The 10,000-nt window shown below is 37.9% G+C and overlaps 1 long non-coding RNA gene across 1 annotated transcript in view; it reads left to right on the forward strand.

The window, feature by feature from the left end:
* The window catches only part of LOC128247610 (uncharacterized), a 126,966-nt gene extending 117,607 nt beyond the window's left edge, over positions 1 to 9,359 (forward strand). The window contains exon 3 of the long non-coding RNA XR_016241616.1: positions 8,733 to 9,359. This is a non-coding gene — a long non-coding RNA (uncharacterized LOC128247610). The remainder of the gene's footprint in view (positions 1 to 8,732) is intronic.
* The last annotated feature ends 641 nt before the right edge of the window (positions 9,360 to 10,000 follow it).

Here is a 10,000-nt window from a genome sequence, read left to right on the forward strand (position 1 = left end):
CTTCATCAGTTGTCCCCCTACTCCACGTTTCGAAGGTAGGGACAAGACGCGACTTCGTTAAAACAGTCCTTCGCGCAAAGCAAATTAAATAAAATTTGGGATTTTTTGCGGAGGGTTAAAGTGGTAACGAAAACAGGACAGTGCGAACAAAACAGTAAAAACAAATGGTGAGGGCTGTTAAGCTATGACGATGTGAAGTGGTGAATGCTGGAAAAACGAGCTTTGAGAAGAAACAGGCAAAAGCATGTCTTGTTTTTAGGAAGAAAGTGGAAGAAAGAAAGATAGATAACCGTTGGTCACGTGTGAGCCACGAGAGAGTCAAAGAGGAAGAGTGAGAGAGAGAGGGGGAACGGTGAAGGGGAGAGGAGAAGAATATGGAAAGAGTGGGAGATATATATATGTATGTATGTGTGTGTATATATATATATATATACGACGGGCTTCTTTCAGTTTCCGTCTACCAAATTCACTCTCTAGGCTTTGGTCAGCCCGAGACTATAGTAGAAGACACTTGCCCAAGGTTCCACGCAGTGGGACTGAACGCGGAACTATGTGGTTGGGAAGCAAGCCATTCATAATATATATATATATATATATATATATATATATATATATATATATATATATATATATGTATGTACTAACATATATATATATATATATATACTAACATATATTTGCTTATGTATATATACCCATTTTCGAATGTCTACCCATGTATTATATATTTATACATTTACATTTCCCAATGACTTCAAGTGGTGAGATAAAACACAACACGTAACCCCTCATAAGATAACACAATAGGTCACATTATCAACTATCACAAATGTTAAGTGAGTCATACCACGTCACAGTTTAACGGAATCCCACGAGCGTTGACGTAATCTTACGGAGATGTGGTTTATGCATTCTTGACGATGAAATATTCTACTCGTGACGTTATTTATTTACATCAGATATGAAAAGAATCAGAGTACCATGAAAATTGTGATTGTGTCTATCAGTTTTCTTTCATTTTTGTTTTTGTTTTTGCAGGTTCTGCTCATTTATTTCCACAAAACAATCTTCATTCTCGTGTTCCCCCTTCCCCTTGTTCTTCTGCCTCTTCCATCCCAGAGAATTTTCAGCCTGGGAAGTATATACAACTTCCAGAAATCTTTGTTGTGCTGCTAGCGCTACTAGGTGACGTTACCAGTAGGAATATACTCTATAGACACGTTGGTAACTTCAGCTAAGCTTGTCCTAAATGCATCTTAGGAAACGAAACATTTCTACACCTACTCGTTCTGTATCCGTACATTGCTAACTTTTGGAGTTATGTGCAACAGCTGTTGTCACACGTAAAATAGATCCAGCTATCAGCTTAGTTCATTGTGACGATCATCTAGTCACCTTCCTTCGATCGAGGATATTAGTTAGTTTTCCTGTGTCCGGTAGTTACTACGAAACGAATTATATAGTGGACAAGATTCTAAGGTAAAAGAATAGATACTTTCTTTTCGACCAATTTTGCTCGTAGATGAAGGGGAAAGTGGAAAGGAAAATACCACCGTCATCTTGTAAATTGGCTGAAAGGAAAGTGATATTGGAGACCAGGTCCTGAGGCGAGCCTGTCAGCAGTATGTGCCTCTAAGAGCTGAGAGAAAGCCCTTGGTATTCAGAGAAATTTTTTTTTTCTCATGTTTCATACTATATAAATACACACGTTTGTATTTTCATTCCTTATCACACTCCATCATTTGATATTCTTGTTTTAAATAAAGAATCAGAATCATCATTGCTGCCGCTACTGCTGCTGTCACTGCTGCTGCTGCCGTTGTTGTTGTTGTTGTTGTTGTTGTTGTTGTTGTTGTTGTTGTTGTTGTTGCTGTTGTTGTTGTTGTTGTTGTTACTACTGCAAAGTATGTTAATAATACTTTAGCCACTCAAAAACTATCGATATTGTCATTAGTGTTCCCAAATAGGAATTTTACATATTTGTTAGAGTTGTGTCATATAAATAAAAGCAATGCTGATATATTATTCCTAAATTTAAAAATTAAAATTGCATCATGTAATGAAGAAGAAAGGATAGAGAGGTGGCGCTGTAGAGGAGAAACTCATCGGTTTTGCGATTGAGTGCATCACTCTTTCTGAGATAAAGACTGAAAACAAAAATAAGCCATTTAACCACTACCGCTTTCCTTGATCTTAGTATCAACACTAACAATATGTTCAGTAATAATGTCAACAGCAAAAACAGCAGCAACCTTGCACCACCTCGTCATTGCATTTATAAGCAAGACGTCAAGAAAGCCGGATACTATAGAACCAGGTGGCTTTATGCCTCGAAAGAGAAGAGGCCAAGAAAATAACCAGGTAAACCTACTCCTCCGATGTATTTATTAATGCCGTCCAATATGAGAAGATGAATAGTCATCACACAGTCAACGGTAGGTCAACTGAGATTAGATATCAATTATTTCATATTGAAGTATGAAGAAGGTGCCAACTCTTGATTAGCCCCCACAAGAACTAGTTGGAATTCAAAATAGAGATGCAGATACTGCTCCAGCCTGTGAACATTGTAAAGATACCCAAGCTAATTCACTTGAAGAGTGAGGATCGGATAATAGATCTGATAGGGGGAAGGAGAGCCAGGTGCAACCACAAGAAGATTTCCTAACATGAACCAGAGTATCACACTCCTTGCTGCTAACACCGCAATCATGACGTTAAGAGTAACAGCAACAGCAACAACAGCAAAATCAAAACTCCAGTCAAGATATCGAAATGGAGTACTCCGTCATCAAAAAGGAGGTTTTATATGAGCACCCTCCTTACCATAATCACAACAGCCCCAAAACAAATAACACATATGAATCAGTCAGCCTCTACTCTCTTTCTCCTCTACTCTCTTTCTCCTCTATTCTCTTTCTCCTCTACTCTCTTTCTCCTCTACGCTCTTTCTCCTCTACTCTCTTTCTCCTCTACTCTCTTTCTCCTCTACTCTCTTTCTCCTCTACTCTCTTTCTCCTCTACTCTCTTTCTCCTCTACTCTCTTTCTCCTCTACTTATTTCTCGTTAAGTGTCGAAGGGTGGGTGCCTGCAGGTCTCAAAGTAACTTCCCATCGCCACTACCACAACAACAATATTAACAGCAACAAAACCAATCCAACCTGCAAATCTAACAACGAAACATCAAAGTGAACATAAACAACAATAAGAGCAACAACAGTAAAAGGAAAAACAGTCAACCACAACCAAGGTGTCGACGAAAACTTCAGTTTCCGAAAAAAACAACACCCAGTTGATGGGATATGTAAATCAAAATAGCAAAAACAAAGAGGGAGACACCGTCCAATTCCTCTCAAAAGCTACATGAACGAGGCTCACGGTGGAATATAACAGACATTTACAAAAATCTTTCAGTCTCAGTAAGTTTTCTCATGACGTGGTGATTTCCGAAGTCAAAAAGTTCTACACAACCCCCAGTAGGGACTTTTGAGGAAATTCAAAAGCCGGATTACCAAGGTGTCTACATATGGTCAACTCAATATGTCGTTACTGAGATTCGGTTACCTGAAGTCGACTGAGAAGCAAGGTCATTTGGCTTCTGACACGCACACACGCTCTTTCCCAAGAACAACAAGGTATAGAAATTTTCTTATCGGCTATGGATCAAGCAGTGTGGCAATGTTGCTTTGGAAAGATCTGGATCTGAAGGTACAAGAAAGAAGATTTCTCCGAATCTAGATGGCATGTCTGGTCTGTAGTGGTACTGGAGTGAAGAGTAGCGAAATTAATAGTGCCAGTCTAAAGGCATAAACAGTGTCTAGAACAATATCTCGCAGTCTTTTTGTTTACATATCTGTCAATATTTTATGTGTTTGTCTAGTTGTCTGTCTGTCTATATTTCTAGTTATCTATCTATTTATCTATGTATATTTATATTTCTCTATCTTTCCCTCTGTGTGTGTGTGTGTGTGTGTGTGTGTGTGTGTGTGTGTGTGTGTGTGTGTGTGTGTTTTCTTATTCTATTTATTTTAGATGTACCTGTTTGACAAGTGATTTGAATTGACACCGTGTGCTGAAACTGTAACAATTATAACACTTCAGCCACCTGGTCACTAACAAGATATATACAATCACAAATAGTTATGCAATTTCGAAAACATTTCTTTACAACTAAAGTGATACATGCTTATTGTTTGTAGTACAATATTGTAAGTGAAAATGCTAATTATGTAATGCTAATTTCTTCAATCAGGTTTCAAAGTAAGTCTTAATGTTCTTTGTAGATTGAAATTTTCACACCCCAAAATAAGAAAGTAGCTGAATTTGAATTTTATCAAGGATGGCGTTCTGCATACAAAATAATTTATATGTGCGTGTGCTTAATTCAGCTGATTTAAAGTATGTCAGCAATCTTACATAGAGATACTTATATGGAGAAACAAAAGTTATAAAATATTGTATTATTTTTAGTATTAATGAATGATACACGGCAGATAGGGTACATACAGTTGTTGCTTCAGAGGTCTAAAGACTGTTATAATAGCTGTAAAAGTGACATTGAAAAGAATTAATGTCTCTAAGAGCCAGCGAATGAAAAATGCAAATGTTTGCGTGGTTCGAAGTAAAAACAAATAGATTATTAAGGAGCAGAATGTGAGATATACTGAAGCTAGTGAAGAGGCGTTACTGCGAGTTATTCAGTCACCAAAATCAACGCGGTTGTTTAATTAAAGAAAAAGTTACAAAACATAACACAAAAAGGGAATATAGACAGTATTTAAAGCAAAAAATATAATGCGTGGTCGAGCATCGTCAGGAATAACAAAGATAGAAAATGCAGAAGTGAACAGTCAAAGAAAGACAGATAAAAGAAAGAATTCGAAGGAAAAAGCGATGTAGAAGAGGAAGGAGGAACTGGTAAATAGAAATAGGAATAGAAAGTCAAACCATGGAGGGGTCACAGAGGACAAAGTCGGGTGACAAACATCCAGAAACGGGGTATAGCAGGAAGCAAAAGCTATGAGAAAAATGCTACTGAATGTTGCGCACGGTCGCATGTGTGTATGTGTGTATGTGTGTGTGTGTGTGTGTGTGTGTGTGTGTGTGTGTGTGTGTGTGTGTGTGTGTGCGTGCGCGTGATGTGTGTGTGTGTGTGTGTGCGTGTGTGTGTGTATGTGTGTGTGTGTGTGTGTGTGAGAGAGAGCGAGCGAGAGAGAGTCTGCATGTATGTGTTTTCATCGATGTGTTCTAGACCGTGAGATTCCTGATTTTGTGCAAGGCGATATAACAGTTTTGGGCTGGGCAATCTTATTTTGTCGGTTGGAAGGATATATGTTGTTAAATCAGTGGAACGTCAGACTGAAATTCACATTCTAGCAAATGAGTATGACTTGATCTTGTACACTTAAGTGCTCCACCACTTAGGTAAGAAACATGATAAATGGGTTTTTAATGACTTTGGTTGGCCGACTTCCTTCTAATGAAGAAGAATTATTAAAAAACTGGAGCAAACTATTTGTTTCCCTAACCTTGAGATGTTGAGTTACAGCCTTATCTAAAGTAGAGATCCGGAAGCCTTTATACAATTTCACCTACCAAGCTGTTCTCATACGCTTCATGTGGATATTTAATACTGGCTTTTCTCGAAACACTCTATGGATACATGCACACTTTATCTCTTGTTGTTGTTATTGTTGTTGTTGTTGTTGCTGCTGCTGCTTAGCACAGGTCAGTCCTTAATTCAGCAGTTCTGTAATCAAAGATACTCCTAGTCTTTTTGTTTTCAGGTATTGTGCATATGAGACTAGAATATTTTATGACCTTCTTTTTTTCTACTACATTCTCTCCTGATGACCCCATACACTTGCTGGCTTCCGGTATGCAGAGTTCTCGACTGGTAGCATTTGCATGTGCGAGTTGTTTGCAAGACATGTTTGAAGGAACTTGAGCAACTTTTTCTAACAAGTCTAGCGACCATGTTAAAACCCTATCGTCATTTCAACTGTTCCTTCAATATTCTGCATCGTTTGTTATTTACTGATATTTGTCAGAATTATTATTATTTTTTTTTTCTCAATGAGTTAATGTTGGGAACTAATTATAACTTCTAGCATTACACTCTCTTCGGTCTCTAACGATTTCTATTTACTGTGTAGAGATGGGACAGCCTTGCAAACAAATGCATTGAAATGCCTGCTTCAGATTCAGTGCTGATGTTTCTTTGTGTTTCTGCGCTGTCAACAATATCCAAGAGACTCTAGAGCAGGCCTACATGGTTTCTGAATCGATAACCCCAGTGTATGGCACCTTGGAAAAATGTCTTCTGCCATAATCTCAAGTCGAATAAAACCTAAATAAAACTGTGTGGAAAATTGTTGGATAAAAAGTCCTAGTTCTTCAGAAGCAAGCTCCATTTGTCACCTGGAATTGGACTTCATCAATGTTGAGTGCTTTTCACATAAACTACCTCATTACTACAACAATCTAACTCACTAGTTATATTCTTTTCGCTGCTTCTGCAGATTCCCATGATTCTCTGTCGCCACCCAATTCCATTATTAAGAATTTTAATTGGGAGCTTGTGTCATTGTCAATCTTTCATTTGCAGATTTCACAACCATGGACGCCACCCTTACGGACGCATTGCAGTTACTCTCTTGATAGAGGTTGGTAGTCTTGAGAGTTGTTCTTCTAGAATTCCTCCACTCAGCATAAGTGCAAAACGCACTATAGGAAGTTGGCTCAGTTGAGCTCTTCCGTTACCTCCTCACAATCCGCCATGTTGCTGCCCCATGACTTCGCCGTATCCCTGGCAGGATGACTGAACGAGTGTTATACCTTGTCAAAGGGTAGCCCGTAACTATGCAGGGTATGGTCATCACACCATGAGGTATTTTAAAAATATTTGCATACCTTGTGAAATGCCTGCATACCTGGTGAAGGCAGCAGCATGTATCTTGCCCACGATACAAATGTTTTTACTTACATCTCTTGATGTCTTGAGTTCAAATCTTTTCTGGGTCGATATAATCGATGCCTGCCACGAATTGGGTTAATTTGCTTGTCTGTACCTAACCTCCTACAAATTTTTACCATGAAATGGAATAACAAATACATGGACGAACTCTAACTGCACGCCGCACTTCCTATAGACAGTAGTTCCAGGATGGTATTGTACTTTTACAACCTTTAGCTACTTGGGCGATATTCATATAGCAGTTTCTTAGACAGTATTTACATAAAATCTTTAACCTCTTTCCAGACGTGACCTACATGTTCTGCCTTCACTACAGCAACTCTCCGCTTATTCCCACTGATTCTTTCTTGCATTCCAACGTTAATTTATTTCTGTGTCTCTTCTACACACCACATACTGTGCTAAAGTCGATTCACAACTCCCCGACATATGTGTGTGTGTGTGTGTGAGGCAGAGAGAGAAAGAGAAAGAGAGCGAGAGAGAGTAAGTGTGTGTGTATACACCATACACCGTGTTATACTATACTATATTATATACGTCTCACCAATACCTCTCACCATCTCCACAACTACAATTACAACATTCATTACCACCACAAGTAATGCCCACAAACACAAGCACTATTACAGTTAATTACAATCTCACCTTTTATACCATCGCCACCAATCTTACCAACTCACCGGCAACATTACTATGATACCCTCCACTATCTTATCCCTCCCACCGCCGTTCCACTCAGCTGCTTCTATGTACCAGGTGCTGAAACTTGAGAACGTCGTGTCACTGGACCGTAAACATCTGACAAACGCTGACACCATTTCAGTAATATAAAAGATAAATTTAATAATTACACAATAACAATAACAACAGTGGCGACAGTAGTAGCAGGAAAGATACAACAGTACCAAGACCAGGAACTACAACTACCACCACCACCACCACCACCACCATCTTCACTACTACTTCTACTACTACTACTACTACTACTACTACTACTACTACTACTACTACTACTACTACCACCACCACCACCACTACCACTACCATTATGGCTATTACAACTATGTTAAACTCAATTCCGGTCAAAACTGTATTTTTGCTCACTGTTGATTTCACTGTCAATCTATCTATTTATCTATTTACCTACCTACCTACCTACCTACCTACCTACCTACCTGCCTGCCTACTTACTTACCTATCTAACTAGCTAGCTATCTGCTTGTTATAGTTTATAAACCTTTCACTATAAACTAAAACGATCACTAAAATTCTCAGGTTATTCAATAATAGCTAAAATATAGCTAAATCATGGAAAAATACCCTGGCAATCGCTCTAGAAGCCAGGTGCTCGCGACTGAGGATGAGCCAGGCAGCTCGAAACTGAGTCAGTCTCGCGATCCTGGTATCTGCTGGAGGATGGTAGAGGTTCGCTCCCCCTGCTAGCAATATATATTGTATATAAAGGGTGCAGCGTCGCATCGATAACCAGCTGGCCGACAATCTATCTGGCGTTAAACTATTAGTAACATGGAACAGCAACTATGACGTGGCGAATAACTTTACTTGAAAAATACATAGATTTCAATATTTTTATTGTATTTCGTAGGAACAAATTATATAAACTTATATTATCATAATTTCTACTATTATCATTTTTAGTACATTTACACGTGATAAACATTTTATCGTCATTATTCATGGCGTGGATACGCTAATATATGCATATATTACTCGAATACAATTTCTTTGATTACAGATGATGTACGCAATCAGAGTATGAAGATATGCCTAATGCAGAGAAGTTAAAATACGACCAAACATCAATGAAACAAAAAGAACTACTGATTGATCACTAATATCATTTGTTCAGCAATCAGCTAGGGGTGATAATACTGGATGTTTCACCTGTATTTGTGACCATCAATGGAAATATAATTTCCCGGTAATTTATGTAGAATTAGTGATGAAATTTATATGTAAATATACAAAACTGTGTAGTTGTGGATACAGAGTCAGAGAGGCATTTTAAGATGAATGTGGAAGTCGTATTCTTAGAGCTTTGAGTTGCTGAAACCAATTGGAATCCATAGGGATTTAGATATATGTTAAAATACTGATAAGCCTGTATGAAATAAACACCACTCCCAGCAAATGTGCATGTTTCTCTCTGGTATGTGTGTGTGTGTGTGTGTGTGTGTGTGTGTGTGTGTGTGTGTGTGTGTGTGTGAGTGTGTGTATGTGTGTTTGTGCCTAAGTATTTCTGAGTGTATACATATGCATGTATATATGTATATGTATGCGCATATATACCTTTCTGTGTATATATATGTAGATACGTATATATATATATATATATATGTGTGTGTGTGTGTGTGTGTGTGTGTGTGTGTGTGTGTGTGTGTGTGTCTATGTATATAAATGTGTGTATGTATATATATATATATATATATATATATATATATGTATATAAATATGTATACGTATTTGTGTGTATGTGTGTGTGTGTGTGTGTGTGTGTGTGTGTGTGTGTGTGTGTGTGTGTGTGTGTGTGAGAGAGAGAGAGAGAGCGAGAGAGAGAGAGAGAGAGAGAGAGAGAGAGAGAGAGAGAGAGAGAGACATTACGATTAACACAAGTTTATATTATTAGTTCCTTCGTTCGGAAAGAGAACTGATATAATTAGTACTTTGTAACTTAATGTAATAAAGTGTTCCCTAATTATCAGTTCTGTTTAAGCCTCCAAATACACTCGAAATAAGTAAGGCATGGTTCTAAGCAACCATAATTGTGAAACGTCCATAGAAACTAATAATATAAACTTCTGTTTATCCTAATTTTCTACACATTTACTCTGTATTTCATAACTGGTAATACTACTAAGTACAGTAGCTGCTTAACCACTAGACTGGAAGTCGACTTGGTTTTAATAATCTATGTGGAACTCTAGACTCTAACATTTGGAGTTGTACATTTATTTGTACACATAAGATACTATACACACGAATGCACGTACGTATGTATGTACG

This window comes from Octopus bimaculoides, chromosome 4, assembly GCF_046866305.1.
Source record: "Octopus bimaculoides isolate indiv1 chromosome 4, ASM4686630v1, whole genome shotgun sequence".
In the NCBI taxonomy this organism is placed as follows: domain Eukaryota; kingdom Metazoa; phylum Mollusca; class Cephalopoda; order Octopoda; family Octopodidae; genus Octopus; species Octopus bimaculoides.